Source organism: Podarcis melisellensis (assembly GCF_964234715.1).
Source record: "Podarcis melisellensis genome assembly, chromosome: 10".
NCBI lineage: Eukaryota > Metazoa > Chordata > Lepidosauria > Squamata > Lacertidae > Podarcis > Podarcis melisellensis.
The window spans coordinates 3690401-3715780 of NC_138542.1; the positions used below are offsets into that span (position 1 = coordinate 3690401).

The following is a 25380-nucleotide window of genomic DNA, read 5'->3' on the forward strand; positions in this document are numbered from 1 at the left end:
AGTTGCCATAAGATCCACACCAGTGGGGGAAATATGTATATTTTCCTCCTGTGTATATTTTTTCTCGTATTGAAACTTGTGACATGTTTCAAGTATCATATTTAATATGACTCTGCTGCTGTAATGTTCCTTCACAGAGCTGTGCCATATCATATATCTGTATTTCTCTTACTCAGTGTTTTTTTTTTTAAACATGCCCCCTCTCCACCGCCACCTACCCACTCTCTCCCTTCCTCCTCGGCCACTTCTTCCCAAGGCTGGAGCCAGAGCGCCTTCTAGGAAGGTGCTTCCCAATTGTAAAAAGGTTGTGCCAAAGCACCTCTACTCTGAGGCGACCTTTTTATGTTCGCCAGGCACCTTCCTGGAAGGCACTTTGGCGATAGTAAGCATTGTGCCAAAGCACCTCCGGGAGCCATGCCTGCAGCCTCGGGAGGAGGTAGCGGAGAAGGAAGCGGCAAAGGTGCGGGTGGGTGGGCAAGTGGCGATGGCGAGGTGGTGGCAGGGGGAATGAGGGAGCTGTGCAGCAGACGGGCACGTGCCGCCTTAAAGAAAGCTCTGTTCATACTTTTCTTGAAGTAATACAAAAAGAAAAGAAAACCATTCAACTAGAGACCTCTGGAATTGGCATCCATTGTATATATTTCAGCAGGGCAAAAAACTAATCCTGGAAATCCTGGTTTCCTGTTTGAACAAATTGCTCAAAAGTAAATAACTAGAGTATTCACTGGTGGCTAAACCAGTGCTCATATAATCCACAAAATCAAAATCTTCTTGTCTTATTTTTATACAATTTTTATTAAAAGAAAAAAAATGTATTGAGTACATACAAATCAGAATTTTATATTGTAGTGTAAGTTGATTACTTTTTTTTAAAAGAGAGGAATTCCAGTTTGAAAACCAGCTGGTTACTGGAGAAGTCAGACTGATCGTATAAATGACTTGTGCCTCCCCCCCCCAAGTGATGCCTCCATTCTTACATTAGGAATGAGTTATAAAAATTGAGATTTTTTTCATCATTAAGAAAAATCTCTGAGCTGTCCCTTTTCCAGCATTAAAATAGGATTTTAATAACATTTTAAAATTTTGAGACTGAGGAACAGCCTTTAGAAAGATCCATTTTCTCTCTCTCACTTGATGCAGCAATGGAAGTGTTCTTTAAATTTATACCAAAAGGAGCATTAGCGAATTCACTTTATTTTACAGTATTGAATTCAGATATGGAATCTTGCCTTTTAAGTATATTTGACCATAATATAACATATTGACAGATATTTATATAGTACTTGGTTTTTTGTAAAACACAACTTGTATTGACTTTTTAAAAACTTGTAAAATTCAGATTAGCCGGTCAAAAAATGGTTGCTGATGCTTTCAGCAGAATACACCTGACTCTTGTGTTGTGTGTGTGAGTGTCTCTCTCTTTCCAGTTCACCATCACCCTGAAATTGTACGACTAATTTAGTAACTGCATAAAATGATGATGTGGCAAACATTCGGAGATGTTGTCTGACATCTACATTGTAAGCAATTCTTTTCAAATTCAGTACTTCAAAAGTTTGAAAATAGTAATCCAGAGACCTTTGCAGGAGTTTTAAAGTTGGGTGTTTGGTGTGTGCTCAGCTGTTATGAGCTGTTGTTGAAAACTGTACAACAATATATAGCTGAATGTGCAGATTGGCCTTGCCTGCTTCCTGACATGCTAGCTTTTTGTTTGCAAGGAATCTTTTTTAAAAAACAACCACCATGGGGGACATTCAAGCAAGTGATTGTATCATGTATAGACTGGCCCTCAGTTTGATTTCATAAACCAGTGCTGATCCTTGAAAGTATGCACTTTTTCACACACATTTATTTACAGTTGTCAAAAATTTTATCAGATTGTGGTTTCTGTTTAATCCAAAGAGATTTGCCAATACAGTATATACAGGTGTGGACTGACTGTCCTTAATAACATGGACTCCACAAATTTGTTCATGGCCACCTTGGTGTCTGGGCTCTTTTGAATAAATGCAGATAGCATGCCTGGTAGAACAATTACTTTGCCATTAATTGTGAATAAATGTATTTATGAATTAAGGAGATCACCTGCCAGCAGCCTCACATTTGTATAAAAAACACTGCAAACCTTGTATAATGGCACACACTGGTCGCAATAAAATGCAAGGGGTAAAATTGTGACTAGAGAATCAAAGAAGGGCGAGTGCAAATGCACAAATATTAAGTGAATTATACACTAACTTGCACATATGAGCAACATCAACTTCTCATTTCTTAACGCTGATGTAAATGGAAGCTGGATGAACATCATCATCATCATCACTTTGCTGGTTAGAAGAGTATTCTTTTATTATTTTTACGGGATTGAGGGAGGGAAGAATAATATAAAACACTCATGATTCAGCCAAGCAGTTAGCATAAATGGGTGCTGTCACGGCCACCCAGGACTGGTCCCAGCTCACAAGAGACCTCACTCCGTTGCAGCTTATTTACAGGAAAAGTTTATTGAAGATTTCTGCTTCTCATACAGTTCAGCATTGTGGCCGTACGTCTGCCACGTTAGACCGCTGAAGTCCCCTCTGACTCCTCCCCTCTTCCGCACCAACTTAATAGCCTGGCTCTAGACCACCTCTTCCTCTCCTTTCTTTTCCGCAGGGTCTTCCTGCCCCCCTGGGTTCCCTCTCTCCGTGACTCGCCTGAGGCTGAATCCTCTGCCGCCTCTTCCCCCCTCTTTCTGGCTTTAGGGCCGGGCTCCTCCCCTGAGCTCTCTCCACTTCCGCGCGCCTCTACGTTTGAACTTGGCGCGCGTACGTTGCTGCTGACCTTTCTTTCGACCGCTACACCACCCCCTGCTCTGCTCTCCACCCTTTCCGGCTGAACACCCTGCTCCAACCCCCTCTCTCTGTTCTCTCCTAATCCTGCTCCCTCCGAGAGGCTGACGACTCCACCCCCTTTACTCCGTTCCGGCTGAGACGTCTCTTGCTTCCTCTGTCTTCCACTGGGCTCCTCTCCGCTTCTCCCTTCTCCTCCCCTTTGCTTGATTAAGGTAACCCCCTTTTGAGAATCCTCTGACTCGCTGCTCAGACTCGTGGATTCCCTCAGAATTCCGTCATCTTCTTCCTCATCCTTCTGCCCCTCCTCCCACTCGCTCTCCGTCTCCTCTGTCATCTCCTCCTCTCTCCCAGAAACCCTGACATCCATCCCCCCCTCGAAGCCCCCCCTTCCCCCCTCCCGCTCGCCGGGGACCGGTTGTGGAAACTGCGGCTCTTCGGGGGTAGGCTCAGGATACAGGTCGTCTACGTCAATGTTCTCTGCTGGCAGTTCTGTGTAAGCGTATTCGAAGTCGGGTTCTTCCCCCAAATGCTTCTCAGTCTCTGCTTCCATCGCTACTTCCTCCGGTGCTGCCCGCCAAGGACCTATCAGCCACCTCTTACGCCATTCCTCCTCTGGCTGCTCCTCCCACCAATAAGGGGTTTCCGTGTCCACCCCCGAGCACGATCCCCTGGGCGGGCTTGATTCTGGTGTTCTTTCCTCGGGGGAAGAGAAACCCCTGAACGTGCTATCTGACAATGTGGGTGTGAAAAGCCAGTCATCAAAGTACTCAGCTGGCATGGGTCTATGTGGGAAAAGTGCATGGAACTCTTCTTTCAAAAGGGGTTCGTCTAACTCGTAGCCTGGCACCCAACTATTAGCAGCGGCTGGTGTGCCCTCCCTGGCGAGAAAATATTCAACTCCCTCCTCCCCCCATCTCGAGTCCAGTATCTCTGTGACCTCGTTAAGAGGTCCTGGTCTTGGCGATTCCCCCCTCTCAGGCGCCCTCCTACGTGGCTCCGGGGGTGCTCCTGACTCTTGAAACCTGTGTGGGGTTTTGTAGGGAGTGAGCACCGACCTATGAAAGACCGGGTGCACCCTGGAACCTTCCGGAAGGGCTAGACGAAAAGCCACCGGATTGATCTTAGCCTCAACTTGATATGGCCCTAGCTGCCTGTGTCCTAACTTCTTCTTGGCCAATGACCTGGCCGGCATCGCGTGGGCTGCTAACCACACCCAGTCCCCAACCTGGATGTCCTCTCCCGCCCTCCTGTGCTTATCGGCCTGCACCTTATACGCCTGTTTTGCCAGCTCCAAATGTCTCCGCAGCTCCTCGTGCACCTCTTGCAACTCCGCTGCAAACTGGTCGGCATCTTGAGGCCCCCCCCCTCCTGGTGCCGCAAATCTCGGGAAGGTTCTGGGATGACGGCCATTGTTCGCGAAGAAAGGCGTCACCCCGGTGGAAGCGTGTTTCGTGTTGTTGTAGGCGAATTCAGCCATCGGCAGATAGTCCACCCACGCCGCAGGTCGCTGGTTGGCGTAGCACCGCAGGTACTGCTGCATGATCGCGTTGACCCTCTCCGCTTGACCGTTGGTTTGTGGATGCCTCGCCGATGTCAGGTTGATTTTGACGTGCAAGATGCCCAGAAGCTTTCGCCAGAAAGTGGAAACAAACTGGCGCCCCCTGTCGGACAAGACGGACTGCGGAAGTCCATGCACTCTGAAGACGTGATCGATGAAGAGCTTTGCGGTCTGTTCTGCCGTCGCCACCTTGGCACAAGGGATGAAGTGCGCCATCTTGGTGAACAAGTCCACCACCACTAACACCGCCGTCTTACCTCTGGAGCTGGGCAGGTCTGTAACAAAGTCCAACGCTACCCTCTCCCATGGTTGCTGCGGTGTCTCCAGCGGTTCTAGCAATCCCGCCTGCTTCTGGTGCACCGGTTTGGACCTCTGGCAGATATCACACCTGGCGACGTAGTCCGCCACCTCTCCTCTCATCTGGGGCCACCAAAAGTCTCTAGCCACCAACTCCATCGTCTTCTCTTTGCCGAAATGGCCTGCACTAGGGGCGTCATGCAACTGTTGCAGAACCTTGGCTCGAAGATCGTCGGTGGGCACGTAAAGGGCACCCTTACGAGTCAAAAGTCCATCTTGTAATTGAAACTCATCGGTGTGTCGCGACCCTCCGCGTAGCTCCTCCATCTTAGACTGTGCAAACTGATCCCTTTGCAACGCGCGTCGCACCGCGTCCAGGTCGACTGCGATGGTAGCGCACGTCCACGCCTGCGGTGCGAAAATGTGCTTTGCTGCGATTGGAGCTGCTTCCTCCAAGTATTGCGGCTTTCGGGACAGCGCGTCTGCAATAACATTGGAGTCTCCTGGGATGTATTCTATTTTGAAGTCGAAATCCGCAAAGAACTCCGCCCAGCGCATGTGTCGCTGGGTCTGCAACTTAGCCGTCCGCCAATACTCTAAGTTCTTGTGATCCGTGCGGACCTGCACCGTGTGCTTGGCTCCTATCAAGAAGTGTCGCCACGCTTTGAAAGCTGCATGAATGGCCAACAACTCCCTGTCCCATATGGTATAATTGCGCTCCGCCTTGCTGAGCTTCCGGGAGTAGAACGCACCCGGTCGCCAGTTGCCTTGTGAATCCTCTTGCAAAAGAACGGCCCCAACCGCTCTATCTGACGCATCGGTCTCTACCCGCATGGGTCTGCCGGGATTCACGTGGAGCAGCTGCTCTTCGGAGGCGAAAAGACCTTTAAGCGTCCGGAAGGACCGCTCCGCTTGTTCGGTCCAGACGAACTTCTTCTTCTTGGAACTGAGGGTGTCAGTGATCGCCGCCGTCGCGTTCGCAAAACCTTTAATAAACTTGCGGTAAAAATTGGCAAAGCCGATGCACCTCTGGACCTCTTTCCGATTTCGAGGGCTTTTCCAGTCCAACAGCGCTTGAACCTTAGCCCTGTCCATGGCCAGTCCCTCGTCGGACAACTTGTAGCCAAGGAAATCAACCTCTCTGACATCAAACTGGCACTTTTCCAACTTGGCGTACAGCCTGTGTTCCTTCAGCCTCTGCAGGACCTCCCTCACGTCCTTATCGTGATCCTCCGGCGATTCCGAGAAAATCAGGATATCGTCGAGAAAGCAGACACACTTCTTGTAGAGGAGACCTGCTAGCACGTGGTGCATAAATGCTTGAAAAACGTGGCTGCCATTTTGGAGGCCGAAAGGCATGACTCTGTATTCGTATGTGCCCAGAGGGGTGAACATGGCGGTCTTCCACTCATCCCCTTTCCGGATGCGGATGAGATTGTAAGCTCCACGTAGGTCCAGCTTGGTGAAAATCTTGCCCCTCCTGACGGTCGCTAAAAGGTCGTCAATCTTGGGCATGGGGAAAGCTTTGGGCTTAGTCAAGCTGTTGATGAACCTGTAATCCACTATAAGCCTTTTTTGGGGCGTGTCCTTCTTCTTCACAAAGAAAACAGGGCTGCCTCCCGCTGCTTTAGATTCCTGGATGAAACCTCGCTTGAGGTTATGGTCTATGAACTCCCGAAGCTCTTGCATTTCGTCCTCCGACATGGAGTACAGCTTGGCAGCAGGCAATTGCGCCCCTGGCACTAAATCAATCGCGCAGTCGTAAGGTCTATGAGGCGGCAACTTGTCAGCTTCCTTCTCACAGAAAACCTCCAAGAATTCCTGGTACTTGTGAGGCACTGTTTGCACCATACCCAGATGCAATGGCTGCTCAGCTTCTCCTCCCTGATCGGTCTGAAAGCAATGCTGAGCACAATACGATGAACAAAAGTTGATCTGCCTCTGGTACCACGCAACCGCGGGACTGTGCCTCTCCAGCCAACTCATGCCTAACACGATGGGTGTGTCCGATAAGTGGGTGACATTGAAACTAATAAGCTCTCGATGGTTGCCAATCTGCATCATCATGGGAGGGGTTTGCTGCACCACTTGCCCCCCCAGCAACTCCCTGCCGTCCACCGTGACCACGTTCAGAGGCGTCGTTGCAGGCAGGAGCGCCATGTTGTGCTGCTTAACGAACTGCAGTCCCATGAAGTCGGCGTTGCTTCCCGAATCGATCGTTATTGGAACCTCGAGGAGTCTCCCATCAGGCAACTGGAGTGTTGCTGTGAGCAGAACTGCCGGTTTGGGAGGCAAAGGGTCCACGCTCTGCAGTGATGCTGGGGGCTTGTCTACAGATCCGCCTGGCTGAGCCCCAGTAGCTCTGCTTCCAGCCAGGCACTGTCGTTTCCCTGAAGCTGCTCCCCTGGTTGCACCTCTGCTGTTACAGTTGCCAGCGCTGCAGTGTGCTTCTGGAGCCTCTGGGGGCACTCTTTCGCCATGTGGTGCGCACTGTCACAGATGTAACACTTCCTGGTTCCTCTAGGAGGCTTCGCTTTGGCTGCACCAGGGACAGGGCTCTGGGATGGCTTCTGAGCCCTAGCACCACCAATCTCCATTGGCTCCTCTCTGTCCTTCCCCATTGGCGAGGGGTGCGCACGGCTGAAGTCCCTGTGCTCAAAAGGGAGAGTCCTTGCTTGCGCACGCGCTTGGGGCCCGTCCTCCTCGTGCCACGGACGCGCCTCATGTCGAATTCCAAGAGCTAAAGCCCGTTGCACCACGTCTTCTAGGGTCTGGGGTCTGTCCCCCCTAGCGATCTCATCCTTGATGGGGGGGCTCAATCCCTCCCAAAAAAGATCTCTGACCGGTTTACTGTCCTTTGGCCAATCTAAGGCGGTGAGCAATGCAAAAAATTTAGAGTGGTATTGGCGCACAGTCGCTTTCCCCTGCCTCAGCCCGTGCATTTGACGGCGCGCAATGTCCACATCCACAGAGGATTGAAAACAAGAATCCATCGCTTTGATGAACGCAGTTGAATCGCGACGGGCCGGTCCATCTTCGCGCCACAAATTGCGTAGCCAAGCCCTGGCCTCCCCATGCAGGTGCGAAACAATGAACCCCACTCTCTCCTCCTCATCTTTAAAATCGTGACGGAGTAAGTGCAGTGCATATACAACGTCCGCTCTGAAATTGGGATAGTCTTGCAAGTTGCCATTAAAATGCGGAACTAGGGCACCCCCCCTTCGTCCAAGCGCAATGCCCTCCGCTCTGGATCCTGGGGCCCCCGCCTTGTCCGCGCGCTCCCACCTTGCCTGCAAATCCTGGCACGTCTTCTCCAAGTCGTCATTCTTCTTCTGCGAAGCAATGACTGCCGATGTGAGAGCGGTAACCTGATTCCGCAATGCAACCAGCTGCTCCTCAGCGCTCATGGCTGCTCCCGTTCGTGAGCTTCGCAAAAAAAAAAAAAATTTTGCTTTCTGAGAGGGGACTTACTGTCACGGCCACCCAGGACTGGTCCCAGCTCACAAGAGACCTCACTCCGTTGCAGCTTATTTACAGGAAAAGTTTATTGAAGATTTCTGCTTCTCATACAGTTCAGCATTGTGGCCGTACGTCTGCCACGTTAGACCGCTGAAGTCCCCTCTGACTCCTCCCCTCTTCCGCACCAACTTAATAGCCTGGCTCTAGACCACCTCTTCCTCTCCTTTCTTTTCCGCAGGGTCTTCCTGCCCCCCTGGGTTCCCTCTCTCCGTGACTCGCCTGAGGCTGAATCCTCTGCCGCCTCTTCCCCCCTCTTTCTGGCTTTAGGGCCGGGCTCCTCCCCTGAGCTCTCTCCACTTCCGCGCGCCTCTACGTTTGAACTTGGCGCGCGTACGTTGCTGCTGACCTTTCTTTCGACCGCTACACCACCCCCTGCTCTGCTCTCCACCCTTTCCGGCTGAACACCCTGCTCCAACCCCCTCTCTCTGTTCTCTCCTAATCCTGCTCCCTCCGAGAGGCTGACGACTCCACCCCCTTTACTCCGTTCCGGCTGAGACGTCTCTTGCTTCCTCTGTCTTCCACTGGGCTCCTCTCCGCTTCTCCCTTCTCCTCCCCTTTGCTTGATTAAGGTAACCCCCTTTTGAGAATCCTCTGACTCGCTGCTCAGACTCGTGGATTCCCTCAGAATTCCGTCATCTTCTTCCTCATCCTTCTGCCCCTCCTCCCACTCGCTCTCCGTCTCCTCTGTCATCTCCTCCTCTCTCCCAGAAACCCTGACAGGTGCTATAAATGATATTTTATTTGGATGTGTGTGTACAAAGTAGTCAGCATAAACATATGTATTGCCATGCTAGATAAATAAATACCTGTTGAGAGAAGTAAAAAAGATTCTGGAATATAATCTTTTCTTTGCAAAAGTTATATACAAGGTTTTCAATAACCCCTTTTTGCCCTTAACTGTAAAGATCAGCCTTTTGTCGTTTTTATGCAGCACAAAGCTTTCTAAAGCTTTCTCTTGTCCAGACCCCCAAGAAGTTATGTGCAACTGACCTTTTCTGATAATTTAATTGATGGTGCAAATCAGCAAATATGCAGTGGAACGCTCACATTGAACACTAACTAGAGAAATATTTGCTAACAGAGACCTCTGTGCCTGTGAAAGTTGTGTAGATCTGGGCCAGGAAATCAATATGTGGGGTGCAGAAGCCCTCTTTGAAATCTCTCTATATATTGCTTAGACAGGAGCTTAGCTTGTGGAAAAGCAATGGCAAATCACTTGTGGATGGTCCAGTGCTATCTTAACTCATTCATTCAGTGTATTTGTCCACTGGTTATCATTGGCTGGCGTTTATAACATGCTCTAGCAAGCTGCTTTAACTAGCTGGTGATGTCTCAGTTGCTTCCTTTTAAGCTTCCTCATTTCCAGTTTATTTCAATGGGTTTGTTTGAATAAAAAAAGTCCAGTTTTCCATGGCTTGTTTGGCCCACACGGCAGGAGGGGTGCACTTCCACGGTTATGTAAATGTAAACAAGGCCTGTGTGGCCATGGTGTATTGTGAGTTACACCACAGGAAAGGACACTTACTGTGAAAAAATGACTGGAACGTGGATGGGTAACAAGTGCACTAGTCCTGCATCATGCATCACATAGCTATTGTGCTGCTGTTGGTATTGTTACTAACAGGAATAGGTATAGTGAAGCTAAGTAACAAATTTATCTGATGCAAGTACCGTATTTTTCGCCCCATAGGGCGCACCGCCCCATAGGATGCACCTAGTTTTTTGGGGGGGAAATAAAGAAAAAAAGTTTTATTCCCCCCCCCCCCAGGCGTGGGGTTGGCGCAGGAGAAGCCTGAGCTTCCCCTAACCCCACCTCCGAGAATAGCCTGCTATCCACAAGCCGAGGGAGCCCGGCGGGAAGTCGCGCCCCAGGCTTCAGAATGCAGGCAGCTCTGCACAGTCCTCGGGAGCCCAGCGCGACTTCGTGCCGGGTTTCCTAGGGCTGTGCAGAGCTGCGCGAAGCCCGGGACTGCAGGCAGCTCTGCACAGCCCTTGGAAGACCGGCGCAAAGTCGTGCCGGACTCCCGAGGGTTGCACAGAGCTTCCTGAAGCCTTTCAGCGAAAGCCTGCATTCGTCCCATAGGACGCACATACATTTCCCCTTCATTTTTGGAGGGGGAAAAGTGTGTCCTATAGGGCGAAAAATACGGTACCTATTTAGATAATGGCTTTTGTTCATCCTGCCCCAGTACATGCCACCAAATCAGTTCTGAGGATCCCCCCTCTCCAACCCTCTGGACCAGATTATGGGGGAGGGGAGAGAGGGAGGGGAAATTCCTGTTGCACAAGTGGAAGTCTTTGCCTGTACAGGGCAAATTTGTTGGATACAACACTTAAATAGTCATTAACTCTTTTTAAACCCTTAGGCTTCTTGTTGTTGTTAGGCTAAATATGTTTGTTCATTTTGTATCTTCCTTTTCGTATAAGTTTTTTAAAATAGATGTGCACACACAGAGACATGTAATAAGTTGGTGTGGAGCTGATGTTGTTAGAAACTGTTGTTTAGTTGTGTCCGACTCTTCGTGACCCCATGGACCAGAGCACGCCAGGCACTCCTGTCTTCCACTGCCTCCCACAGTTTGGTCAAACTCATGCTGGTAGCTTCGAGAACTGTTCAACCATCTCGTCCTCTGCCGTCCCCTTCTCCTTGTGCCCTCCATCTTTCCCAACATCAGGGTCTTTTCCAGGGAGTCTTCTCTTCTCATGAGGTGGCCAAAGTATTGGAGCCTCAGCTTCAGGACCTGTCCTTCCAGTGAGCACTCAGGGCTGATATGGATAGGTTTGATCATCTTGTGGGATCCCCAATTCCCCTTTTGCTCTGCAATGCCTCTTCCCCAGTTCAGCTCCAAATGTAAAGGAGAGGTATCCATTTAATGATGTTATTCCTGGTCCAGGTTTCCTGTATCAGTAAGATGTGATACTGTGATAGAAAATCAGTGGAACAGGTGTTCCTAGTAAATGCAGCCCATCGGGCTACAGTCCAGGTTAGGGGTAACTTTATGGTGGCCTGCTGGCCGTCAACCCCTTTTGCTCACGAGGTTAATTCCACCAAGGCCAAAGGACAGTTCTTGGATATTCTTTGCATATGGCAAACCTCTGATAGCCTCTTTTTAAATACTCCAAGTGTCTGATTTACCATCGGCATGCGGGACTAATGAAATGGTTTAATCCCCTCATTCATTTTCTTCATGGTTGACACTCGTGAAGCAAGAGGGTTTAAAAAAGCACACCTCAAAACTACTTTTGTTTATGTTCCCTTTTTTACATAACAAACCTTGTGTGATGAGTGTTTTATAACTGCTCTGTGGCTTCTTATATGCTTTTTTATTTGTATACAAGGAACTGGGACTGAGAAAATGATGATCTGCTCCCTGCAAATTTTGATTTTGATTTCATCATCCTATTGCACGTAAAGCATGCTGCAACAGGCAAGACAGTTTCAATCCTGTTGTCAGGTTTCCTCGCTGGTTAAGCCAAATCATGGTGCAAGTCAACAGCTGCACACAGTAATAGGCCAAATTAATATATAAATGGCAGCTGTTAAGCTGTACTGCTTACCTAGAAATATCAGATGACCAGGAAGAGAGCCATTTTTAGCTAGCCTGGTGCACACTGGCAAAACATTTCCTCTGCTCTAAAGGCTATAAAAAGGGGGAGGTGGGAGTAGGAAATGGTTCTTGCTTGACTCAGCTGATCCTGCCATTATCCCTGCAGGCAGATGGAGGAGTGAATGTAGGAGCTGCTAATATTGTTGTGAATGGAATTTGTGTCCCCTTGTTGGGAACTTCTTAGTCATGTACACGTGGTCTAAAGGATATTTGTAGCTATTTGCAAGATGGGGCAAGGACCACAGGCAAGAGGCTGCCAGACCAGACATTTTCCAATTTATAAATACACCCAGTCCCCATTGGGTGGAAGAGCATGTTTTTTAAGGTAGGATTTTTGGTACCTCAACTCCCATTCATCATATATCTTATCAAAGGGAGGGTGTATGAATCAGAACCCCCTGGAACAGAAATAATGTGTGCAGATGGACTAACTGCTTATAGTTGGACAGACTGGAGAGACTTCAGTAACTTGTTCTCAACCCCTCCCCCTCCCAATGATCTAGCTAGTAGTAATACGGAGGTAATCACATTGTCGTACTTTGGAGTAGTTAAGGATTATTAAGAAAATGTGCTTGAAAGAGCTTTAAATAATTGAAATAGGATAATTGCCTTCTGAGTAGCTCCATTTGGTCTCCAATGCCTGCTGTTAATTATACTGCACAAAGGTCTGTTCATCTGACTTACTGTTTATTAGGTCAACCAAGGTCTGTGCAAGCTGAATTCTCTGGAGCTTTTCATTAGGATGGTTCACGTGCAACCTGGGTGTCTCCTGCTGTTGCTGAATTAATCTCCCATCATTGCAGTATTAATATGTTTGACTTCTTGACTTAGCTTGCTTGGTAGAGCATGGGACTCTTAATCTCAGGGTCGTGAACTCGATGCCTTGCCAGGGATTGGACATGATGACCCCCATGGTCCCTTCCAACTCTCCTATTATTTTATCTTTCTGGCTCTGCCGGATACAGTGCCATTTCAACTGTTTCCCCAGAAACAGGAAACCCAGGAGGAAACCCAGCCAGATGGGCGGGGTAGAAATAATAAATTATTATTATTGTTTTGCGTTCTCTTTTGTGAGCCATGTCAGAGAATATTTATTTCACCTTTGGTTTGTTTTTTTAAAAACATTTAGTCCAACATTAAGGTAAGATGACATCCATGAAATAAGTAAACGATAAGCAAAAAAAGTTTTATTTCTACCACGCCGCAGTTGGAAAATTTAATAGCTGAACAGGTAGGATGTGTCCTACAGAACAGTTTGTGTGAGGCGAGCCAGAGCTGCTCAACACCTCAAATAATACATTTATTAAAAAGTTAAGGTTCCTTTTGCCCACAGTGATATACAAAAATATTAAGCAAAAAGATAGTTACATGGACTTTGCTTATTTTCTGCCGCAAGAGTTGTTTCAATCAAGGAATTGAGCACATACAGAAGTCAAACCATTCTAGTGTTTTGTTCTATCTATCTTCAGTCTCTTGCTCTTCCACTAGCATTTTCCAGGTCCTAAGTTGTGCACACCTGACTAGCATTCCATCAGGCTGCAACCCCTCCCACTCCCTTCTCAAAAGATTTCAGCAAATATATGTAGTGGCTTACTTTTGTTCCTCAAAACACTCCCAATAAGGGCAAGTATGGTCCTGCCACGGAGGAGTCCTGGAATTGATCAACTGAACCCACAGGATGCTCCAGAGCAAGATATAGAAGAGCCTTAGAATCAGCATACAGGACAGGAGAGAAACATGCTGAGACTCAGGAGCCTGCTCTCTCTAGGTGGAAGGAGAAACCGCAAACACTCATTAGACAGGCACGGGGAGGGGTGCTAGGCTGCAGTTCTAGTTTTAATGTGCCAAAAGAGTTTCCCCTTCATTTCAATGTGGCTTTTTATCCCAATGTCCCAGTGGGATAGTACCCCATGCAGATAAAAAAAAGGACGTCTGGAAGAGACTAGAACTTACTCATTTGGGAATACGAGACCTCATCACACACACATGTTCATACACAGTGGAATTAATTTTGGGGGGGATCTGGCCACAGAATTTTAATTTATTTAACAACGCTATTTAGCAACTTATAAAAAGATCTATATAAAAAGATTAGTTAAAATGCACACGATACCTCTGCAGTTAATAGGTATTACGCACATCTCTCAGGAATCTGTAGAAGTCTTCTTCTGGCAGTTGTAAAGCTTACAGTTTAAGAAGATGTATACGACACACACTTAGCGCTTTAAGGAATTGTCCGATGTCCCACAGCATTCCAAAGGTGACCGACATCCCAAAAACAAATACCATTTAAAAAACAACAACAGTGGGACTTATTTCCATGGAAATGTGTTTAGCGCTGGGCTGTTTTACACACTTCACTACTAAAGAAGGTTGGAAGCATTTTAAGGAACACTTGTGTACAAAGCTTTACTTGGGAATGATTAGCAAGAAAAACTTAAGGAAGACATTGCTCTGTAGTGAGACAATAAATCAGCTCTGTGTTCTCAATATACAGAGGTTTCTAATGTATTTTCATTAACTAAGCAACACTTCCCCCCCCCGCCCCCAAACTGGCTAAACCACCAATCTTCAAATAAAGGCAATAATGAAATTTCAATTATTGATCAGTACAGCCAACACTGAAAACACTGTGAAAAAAATTGTTTTCAGGTCTAACACCTTCAGCTTATTATTAATTTTTAATAACAAGAAATCCATACAACTTTTATAGAGGAAAACAAATAATGTTAGCTGTGTCTTAGAGTCAGTTCTTCAATATCCTTTTTTTTAAAAAAAGAAAACTGGTGACTTTCTTTTGCTTTAAAAAAGAAACAAAATTTTAAAATATACAAAAAAAAAAGTTCAACACAGTAAGTGTTTTGAAGTCACTGCCAAACTGACATCAGAGGTTCATAAAATGGGAGGGGTCTGCATGGGGTGGGGGAGGGATATCGCAATTAATTCAAAATGGTTAATATTTTGAGAGTGTTTGTAACATGCTTAAGGTTATGTTTTTAATTTTCTGTATTTCAATAATTCTAACTATGGCCAGATGCTCAGACTGTAGAACTGTTAGGATGTTCATGATACGGTATTATAAACTTTTATCTTGAAGCAGTGCATTATAGTGAAATGGGAAGAAAAGGAATCCATTCAATTTTTAAAAAATAATCATTGATGCAAAGTTCACAGTTTTATACAGACCTGGCCATTTTATTTACTGGGTTTGGATACACATACCAGATAATACTGTGCATTGCATTATTCCTTATTTGTAGGAATAAGCTCTCCATAATCTTGCAAAATGTTATCAGAGCAATACCCATATAACCAACCTTGGGGATTGCTTTCCCCACTCTCCTTTAGATTCATTTGCAAACCGTTGTGAGTTTAGAATGTATTGCAGCAATTGTACTTTTGATAAGGTTATGTTTTCATTTTGCAATTTCATTTTGTGAGCCACCTTGGGCAATTTGCATAAAGTCGAAAGGCATATGGAAATTTCTAATAATAAATAATACTTCACACTGGGGTACTTAACTCTACAACAACTTTTGGCTATTAGAGGAAGACAATGCTTGGCCCAAAGTTGGTATTTGGTGGTTATCTTTTGTATTCCTTACCACTGGCATCTTTGTGATTCATGTGGCAATGTGGATAAGCCAAGCTTGCAGTTTTGTTTTAATTATTTTTAAAATAGAAGGTTTCAGACTACCCAATGGCTGCAGTTTTAGTAGAGACCCTGCATCACAAGGGCAAGTGAGGATCTACCCTTTGTTGAACTAAGCAGTTAAAACTTAGGTTTCCTTACCTCTATGCCATTGTTTGGCCAAAGCTATCTAAACTTTGGTTCAGAAGATTCAGCATTCATGTAAGTTCAATGGTCAGATCACTGTGGAGAAGGCTAGCTTTGAGGACAAAGCATAGGGAAGGCCTACAGGAAAAAAAAATTCAGTGTGTGTTTGATATCTGGCAGATCTGGTGTATGAATTGGAGCAGGTCTCTTAATTTCTCTGTGCCTCAATTTACCGTATCTGTCAAATAAGGACAGTAATACTTTCTCTACCTCATGGGGAGGGATTGGGAGGGTTGGCCAGTGAGTCCTTTCGTTGATGCCGTTAAATATTTTTGGATCATCTGGTGGGAAAGTACTGTCTATGACCTCCTAGGGACTAGTATTGAGGAAGACTTTGGAAAGATTGTCAGGTTTATTTGGTCAATTCCAGTGATGGCTTCTTGGGGTTAACTTAGAAGGCACTGTTGCTTGCTAAAGCTGCCAAGTGGCCCTGACACACAGCCAGTTCATACCCACAGTTGTCAGCACCAGAAGCAGCAAACTCTGTATGCTCACTGACCTCACTCCTCACAGAGGGGCACTGTGTACCATATGAGGCTCTGAATCCTGGGCATGAGCGTAGCATAGATTGTGAACTGCTTAAGCCCACACTCCAGTCTACTTGGAGATGTGTTTTGCTTGTGATGTTTGATCTCCTGTTCTCTCTCCTCTCAGTCTTGATAGGTTGCTCCCAATTGTCCCTCAGAGTGTGACCGGGGGCATGCACTGGATGAATGTGGAACTGAGGAATTGTTTCTGTTATGATAGGGAAGCAGTACTCCACCATAGCACTGTTCCTTAGTAATGTGGAGAATAATGCAAATATTTCTCCATCCAGGAACTAAAGGTCTTTGTAATAATGTACAATCCAATCTTCACTATTTCAATAAGCAGGAAGAAAATGATCCGCAATACAGAACACACACCACCTCTCCTCTTCCTGTCCCCTACCCCCCAAAACAGATCCTACACACAATTGGGTACAGTCCATTTGATTGCTGGTTTTGTGCAAGGCCCAAAAACTGAGCCTATGATTGGCAGGAATACTGTAGTCTTTTGAATGTTATACTCTGTTCTCCCCTCTTCATCATGTCCACAGGAGACAAAGCTAGATGGCTAATGCTATTGGCCACAATAGCTACATGTAACCCCAGAGGCAATAAACCTCTGAATGTCAAATGCTGGAGGCAAACAGTTGGGAAAAGCTGTTGACTTCATCCCCTGTTTGTAAACTTTCCAGATGCTGGCCCCTGTTGGTAGACAGAATGTTGGGCTTTTGGTCCAATCCAGCAGGGCTTTTCTTATATTCTTAAGTAGAACATTGTTTACATGGAGTATGTTTCCCATTTACCAACAACAACAATGTGCTTATTTAAACAAGTAATACAGATATAGGCATTTTTCTTTGATTGCACTTAATAGTGGCATATCTGAGAGCCTGGACCAATATGGACTCCCTTGCCTGATGTGCTCCAATAATGCACATCGCTCTTCTGAATAAGGGCCTGGCAAGATGAGACTTTTGTAATAGTTTGTGTTGCCACGCATTGCATCAGCAAGCAAATATACAGCAGCCTAGTGGAAAGAGAAGGTAGATCTTTTTTTCCCACAAGGAAAAGAAAAGCCATTCAGACCTGCAAAAGTGAAACAGGGTAAAGGGCCAGACTCCCAGGTTTTAGAAGCAATTCTTCAGGTAAACGTTCTTGAACTGTAGGTAGAAATCAGTGACCATGTCGGATGTAAAACTGCCTGTATAGTTGATGTTGCATGAGTCTTTATACAAAAATAAAAATAAAAAATGCATGCAGAATAGCAGTGTGTACAATGCTAGGTGTGTTCAGCTCTTAACTCTTGGAAAGGTTATTTGAAAAGAAAGAAAGAAGGATTACAGGGCACTTCTCTTATACCTGATTCATTGATGCAAGCACATGAGGTGGGTGGTCTCAACACTAACACTAACCCAGCAGTGACTGTCTAGGAGGGTGGTTTTCCATATCTCTGTGGAAAACCATTTCTACATTGGCTAATCTCTTGAGGAACCTCTACATTTCAGAGGATGCTGTGCGTGTTCTAGGGTGCAAATATTGTACACACAAAAAACAACAACTGGACAGGTCTGTGGGGCCTCACTATCATCCCATGTGAACTGAAAGTAAACCTTGGAACTGGGGCTAGCTTCATGTTTGGCAAAGTGTTTGCTGATGGACTGCCAGTGCTCCTGTAGTAGGCTTGTTTGATGGTTTTATGCTGGGCAGCAGTGGTGCTCTGATAAATGCTGAGCATTGGGAGTCCTAAAGGCCTGTTTTACTTTGAATTGAATGTTTCATTTCCCACAATACCTCTGACTGATGCTACATTAGGGCCACAAGTGACATTATAATGGCCGTCTAGCATTATTGAGTGGCTTGCGCAGGCACCTGCAGGCACCACCATTGGGCATGTTGTTGAGACTACCCCAAGCTGAGCCATGGGCTCCCTAGAGCACACACAACATTCTTCTGCAGTTAGAGAAAATGCCAGAAGATTGGGAACAGATGGCAAGCTCTAGGAAATGCCTGGCTGCTATTACTTATTTTCTCACTGAACAACTGTGACTAAGTTCTAAAGGACCTCCAGAAGTTCCTGTAACACAGCTCAGAAACCTCTGATCTAATCACTGTCACTGGCAGCATGCCTCTGAATCGTTGTTGTTGGAAACCACAGGAGGGGAGTGTGCTCTTGTGCTCACGTCCTGCTTTCAGATTCTCCACAGGCATCTGGTTGGCCACTGTGAGAACAGAATGCTGGACTAGATGGGTCACTGACCTGATCCAGGTACAGGACTTCTGTTCTTCTGTTCTTAGTGGTTTCCCATTTTTGCCCAGTAAGTGGAGCTGCCTGTGTACATAAAGGGTGAAATAGTTCTAGGTAGTTGCTGGGGTTGTTCATCGGCTCCCTATTCCCCCAGTATCAGGTTCTTATGTAAAATTAATTATAAACCATTGCGAAACACAAGGCTGGCCTGAGGCAAAGGACAAGGAAGTACCACCCCCAACATCCCATTCAGTGCAGAAGCTGACTGAACTGGCAGATGAATCTTACTGAAATACTGACAACAATGTGATATTACTCTCCACCACACCTGAGGGCAGCAGGTTGGTTTAAGAGGTGCCCAAGAGACCTGTGGCCCACAACAGTAATTGCCAGGGGGATCCAAGGTGCACCATCTCTTGAATGAGGCAATTGCCTTACTCTGCCTAATGGTAAGGCAAGCCCTATAACCAGTGTCGGAGGCAATGTCTCTGATTGCCAGTTTCTGAGGATCAAGAGTGGAGAGGGTGCTGTTGTGCTCTGTTGTGTTGTGGCTTCCCAGTGGAACATCTGGTTGTCTTCTGTGAGAACAGGTGGCTGGACCAGATGGGCCTTTGACCTAATATAGCAGGGCTTTTGGCCAAATATAGAGGGTTCAAACAACAGTCTGCCATCTCCTCACTCTTTTAAAATTTGTTTACATTTTCCACACAGAATTCTGTACGACAAGGCTACTGCACTGATTCTGCTGCAAAAAGTCACTGCTAAATTTCCCTTGGAGGAGGTGTGCCTTTGAACCAGGGATTAACTGGAATCAATCAAAGAATGCTGTAATCCAAAATCAAGTCCATTTATATTCTCAGACATAGTCTCAGACATCTGTCAGCGATTCTTTAACTGATTCATTGCAGGGGGTTGGACTATCAGGCATGGCCAAACTTGTCCTTCCAGCTGTTTTGGGACCACAACTCCTATCATCCCTAGCTAACAGGACCAGTGGTCAGGGATGATGGGAATTCTAGTTCCAAAACAGCTGGAAGGACAAGTTTGGCCATGCCTGGACTAGATGAAACCTTGGGATTGGAATCTACAGGATTGGGGATAAGGGACAGTCTAAGTCTGCTATGCTACTGATAATTATGCCTTGTATGTTTAACACACCCTGGGAACAAAACTGACTGAAGTGTGTGCTAGAAACAGAACAGTAGAATTGACTCCCTTGGAAGGTGGTGGGCTCTCCTTCCATGGAGGTTTTTAAGCAGAGGCTGGATGGCCAGCTATCATGGATGAGATTCCTGCATTGCAAGGGTTGGACAAGATGGCCTTCCCGTCCCTCCCAGCTCTACAATTCTATTAACTCTCTGAAGGATGGGCTAGAAATTGAAATAATAGATACTGAAATGCTTAAGACTAGTGGTTGTTTTGCAGGTGTATTATGCAACAGATCAGGTGCAATAATAGTGCATTAGTGATGGATTTATGCTGGGCCATTCACACATCATTCTACTTTGTAAGTTGTTTTGTGATGCTTCCCCAACGTTATTGCCATTGGAAGGATGCTATAACAAAAATGGAACACATACACACCCTGCAACATTTGTGGTATAAAAAGGATTTCAGCAGGAAGGATTTCAGCAGGAAGTTACAGGACATGCACTGATTGGAAACAAAATAGCAATGTTCACCCAAAGCTTTTGCAGGCACAAACAGTATTGGAAGCAGGACTGGGTATCTTTGCCCCAATACCATCATGAGCACAAATCGTCATAAATGCACAATGAAAAGGACATCTGGAGTGTCTCTATATACAAACAGACAGACAGACATAGCCCCCCATGCTGATTCACCAACTTAAATCATTTCCCCTAATGCTGCCATTAACTGCAGAGGGGAAGGGATTTTCCTTTGTTTGGGAGATTCATATTTAGGCCATGGCGTTGGTGAAATGGATTCTTTCCCCACTCCTGCCCCATCACAACCCTGATCCAGATCCCACAACCTCAACATGGAATGCTCCCATCCCATAAAGTTTGGCTCTTAGGACATTCATCTCTGCTTTTATTTTACAGTGACCCAAAATCGGTTGTAAATATTTAAAGTTAAATCTGTTAAGACTTGGCACGTTTCCGTGAGAGTGCAGCTAGAAGTGTGAGGTGACCATCTGCCCTAAAGCTATTTGAGCGCCTAACAACTGTATATATGCTGAAAGGGCATATGTAAGAAAGTGGAGCTCTATACTTAAAAGTTTTTTGTTAAAAAACACACCCAGAGAAGTTTTGCTCACCATGCAGCTGTCACATTTTGCTTTCTGTTTTAACATACACGCACACACCAGCTGCAGATGTCTAACGTTCAGCCATCTTTCAAAAGGAAAATTCAACAAGAGGGTGGCATTAACACCTAGGATTTAGAACTCTGGATGGTTTCTTATCTTCCAGTGAGACTCTTGCTCAGCAAGTTTGGCTGCCACGTTTCATTTCAGGATCTCTTTCTATGTATCTGTAGAGTTTCCCCAAGCTCTAGCATCTTCTCTTGGCTTGCCACTGCAGCTTAAAACCCTAAATCTTCCCTCTTTCCCCCCTTTCTTTCCATACCAGTTCCTCAGTCCTTGATGAGGTAAGAGAACCTCCTTCTTTCATTCCCTTCCTGCAATCTATATCTCTTTCCTCCTCCTTAGCAAAATCCTTTCTTGGGGTTTACTTGTTCTCTTCACATCCATCTGAGCTGTTCTCTCCACCATATTCTCCCTAACAGGATATAGCTATAAAGCCTCCAGATCTTGCATTTTCTGCAGTGGCTTTGCATGCATGGTGACATCCATAAGAGCATTTCCCTCATGTGCCCTCAACCTGGATGCTTCCACATCCTGTCAAACCAGCTGGGGTATCACACAAAAAGAGCCCACAGCTGCCACACAACTTGTATACAGCAAAAACTGCATCACTGAAATGTTTTAAAAGAGAAAAAGTGTTGTCAACTCTTTATCAGATTGGCAGTGCCAAACCTTCTCATGGTCTTTATTTTGACCATTTGAGTTGGTTAGGGGCAAAACAAAGATGCTTTCAAAAAGAGCAGTGAGTCCACCCAAGAATCCTCTGTGCAGAAACAAGAAGCTCAGATGACTGAGTTAACAAAATTGGTGCTCCTGGTTCAGGACAAGTGTAACATCTCTTCACAAGATACCCAATTCATTTATGGAATTCACAGTCATTACCCATGGTGACAGCCAGCAGTTTAGACGGCTTTAAAAGAGGACTAGACAAAATCATCAGAAGAATAGGACTGCTGGTGGCTATTAGCCATGAGGGGTATATGGAACCCCTATGGTTCAGAGGCAGTATGCAACTGAATGCCAGCTACTCAGAGACAACAGTGAGAGAGGGCTGTAGCCTTCATGCCCAGCTAATTGGCTTCTAAAAGGCATATGATTGGGTAGTGTAGGAAACAAGATGCTAGAGTGGGTGAAACTGTAGTCTTATCCAGCAGAGCTAGTTTTCATTTCCCTCCTGCTGCCAAACTTGGAACCTGTCTCAGACCCTGTTTGGCCTGACTGTACAATTCACCTTTTGTGGGGTGAGGAGAGGGCAAATTAGGTAGGTCTGCATTAAAATGTGAACCATTTTTCTCCCCCATTCATATTCACAAGTAACTACAAAGCAGGTCATATTCTAAAGCAGAAATAACTTGTTAGACAATTTCTCATTTAAACTGCAGATCATCCCAGCTATTGATATTACAGCTTATGTTGTCAGCTTAGAAGGTGGACTGAGCTTTATGCAATGCCAATCCTGCTCAGGGTAGACGCACTGGCATAGATAATTTAGGATCATTCATTTCAGTGGGTCTATTCTGAGTAGAATGTAGCTTGATATAATCTATAGATGATAGATAAGAGTGAGCTCTTATGAAAAAAAGTTTTCAAGATTAATGGTTCCCCAAGTCTGCAAAATGATGGTAAGATCTGGAAGATAGCAAGGAGAAGCAGCTCACCGGATGGAGTAGAACCACAATGCTTCCTTCCCAGGAGGTGGTTCACTGCTGATTACTGAAAGCAGGATGGCCAAGGTGGTGGGGGCTTTGATGGAGTGCTGACATGCAAGTGGGAGCACCAGATTGGCTCCACCGGTGGGTTTGCATTGTGTCAACCTTCCCACCACTTCATCCCCTACCAGTAAGCAACAGAAACCCACTGCTGAGAAGACAGCATAGCAGCTCTGCCCCACCTGGAGAACTTCTGGTAGCCAGGTCAACTCCCCACTTCTCCCTCTCCTTGTGTAGGCATCCTGTTATAGTATGGCTCCTCCAGATGACCTCTTTATTGAGAATTCAACATGATTTGCTTGCACAAAACTTACAAGGAGATTAGAATGCCCAGTCTTTACTGAGCATGTGTTCTGATTTGTTTGTAGGGAAGAGTTATACCATAATGAGCATTCATCCTGATTTGCTTGCTGGGTGCTTATATCATTAGTCTTGCTTTCTAGTGATTTCCCTATCACTTTCCTAACTGCAAAAAAACTTTTTTTATTTTAAAGTGGATTTGCAACAGAACAAGCCATTTTATTTATTTCATAAAATTTATATACCACTTGATTGTAAAAAAATAAAATGAAAATCAAAGTGGTTTGCAAAAAGATACAACAATAAAATCCAAGGCGAAAAAATACAGTGCTATAAAAAAATTAAGTGCACACCTAAATATATGGCATGCAACTGAATTCTTTCCGCCAGATACCGACAGTCTGCCTTACAGTAGTGGTTTTCATTTCTACTTTCCTCTGGGCCACACTTTCAGAATAAAAATTTGCTCATGCTACACCGGATTGACAAGAAATACATTGGAAAACAAAAAGAAAAGACTCCCACCAGTGCTTGATTAGTAACATAGAACACTATAATATAATCATGGGATATCCAGACAGTATAAAACAATGCAGCTACATAAGAACATGCATCATTCCCAAAATATAGTATTGATTGTCCTTGAATCTTCCTGCCGTACTTGCCATCCTCTCCTGCCACACCCTTTGAGAACCATGGCCTTACTGATTAGAGTTTTGAGAAGCACAGGGGGGGAGGGGGGAGGTCCAATATGGATTCATTGGTGCTGCTCACCACCAGTGTTCTTAACCATAAGCATGCTGCACATTGACAGAAATAGCTGTAGTAGCAATCTCACAGTACTATCTGCATGGGACACATACGGCTTTCTGGAATCTGATCTATAGCTCTTTTGAGAAGTGGACTGTGTCCAGGGAAGTAGTCAGCTAAAACAAATCCTGATGGCTTGAGCTTTTGAGCTGATTTCGTATGATTCTTCTCATTCATGAAAAAATTAAAAGCTGCAATATAATATAACCAAGAGGTCATAATGTATTTTCTTCTATAGTTGTTCTTGTGTTGGGTGGGGTTAGAATAAAAGAGCATGGGAATTTTTAAGGGTTAATAAATCAAGGTGGGGTTTAAAGTTTAGCTGGCATACTTTTAACTCCCTGTACAGAACCTTGAAGGTCATCTCCTTTGTGCAAGCTGTTGTATTTTACAGGGTCAGGCAATTTTTGTTTCGTTTAAATGACATATTTAATAAATGAGTGTTTGTAAAAAGGATGAATTAAATTAAATTAAGGGTGGGGTTTTTTTTGTCTCTCTTTAGCAGGTGTAATAGGTTTTCATAAGCCTATGCAGAGTAATACGATATATTTGAGGAAGAATTTTCATGGTTTATATGTAGCTGGAAACTGGGTTGCATTTTCCTTTTTTCCTTTCGGTCCAACAAAGATCTGCCTCCCCCCCCCCCATCACCTCTGAGGAACATCCACGTGGAACTGCAACATAGAAAGAAAGCAACACATGTTGAGACCGTGTCATGAAATCAGTTTCCTCAAGCCTCACAAATCCGGTTTGTCAAAACACTATCCCAATGAAAACCACTCATTTTAGTAGATAGGCAACCTGAGAAAATAGGAAAGTTAAATGACCTCAATTTGGGATGGGGAACCGCAGGCCACACTGTTCTCCCCAGACCACATCTCCTCACCAGCCCTGTTCTGCTCTCTACTTCAGTGTCTTCACCTAGCTGGAATGTACCTGTGAACTGCAATAGTGCCACTTGCTGGGATGGAGGATGCGGAGTTGTGTGTGTCTGCGTGTGTGAGAGAAGATGTGTTGTCCCATCCACATCTGTCTCTAGTTCTGTCCACTACTGGCATGCTACTCCAGAATACAGCCCTCAGGCTGAAGAAAAAGTCCCCACGCTTGACCTAAATGTAGATCACATCAATTTTTGCACAATAAAGGGGGAACCTTCAATACATTTTATGATCAAGAGAGCTTGTGTGTAAAGACACCAACCATTTTTTAGGCACAGGGCTGGTGTCAGGGGTTGGCTTCATCAGGCATTTGTGAAGGTCCACACCTCAGCAAGGGGCTCTTTGACCCTGCTGTTCCTCCTCCTCGCCATCATTGTCCATTTACCTCCATTCTGGGGTAATGAAATGGAGCTTCAGGCTCTGCCTACCTTACATTCTCTTACTCTATGTTGCTGATTGTGTGGATTGTGTCCAGAGGAGAAAGGTGAGCTGATGGGTAATAAGGAAACAGCCAAGGAGGAAATGGGCCCACTTAGTAAGAGGTGTGCATTGAAACCATTTTTCTTGAGGAGCTCCCCAAACCTGAAGCCAGCATTGAGCATGGAGGTGGTCAAGCATTTGCCAGTTGGCTAAAGTTTTCCATTGACAGCAATTGTGAATATCTTTTATCACTTAAGACCAGATAGGACTCCACTTGCTTTAATGTCACACCTTCCATCCATTTACGAAGCTTGCAGCCTGATGCTGTGCATGTTTGTTCTATTATGAGTGGAATATCACCTGAGTGACAGTGGCTACATTCCCCATGCAAAGTCACCCACTCTTGTAGCCACATGAAGGAAGTAGCTTCCAGGAGTGGTTTTGCATGAAT

The 25380-nt window shown here is 45.5% G+C and overlaps 1 protein-coding gene and 2 long non-coding RNA genes across 3 annotated transcripts in view; all 3 read left to right on the forward strand.

Annotated features, from left to right (window-relative positions):
* Positions 1 to 25380, forward strand: part of PPFIBP1 (PPFIA binding protein 1) — a 106339-nt gene that overhangs the window by 73304 nt on the left and 7655 nt on the right.
* LOC309379056 lies at positions 1776 to 9031 on the forward strand. The gene is made up of 2 exons (XR_014172327.1): positions 1776 to 2422; positions 8926 to 9031. It is a non-coding gene; the product is annotated as an uncharacterized lncRNA (long non-coding RNA).
* On the forward strand, positions 10708 to 14412 carry LOC309379698. Its single transcript, XR_014172604.1, has 2 exons — positions 10708 to 12777; positions 12808 to 14412. It is a non-coding gene; the product is annotated as an uncharacterized lncRNA (long non-coding RNA).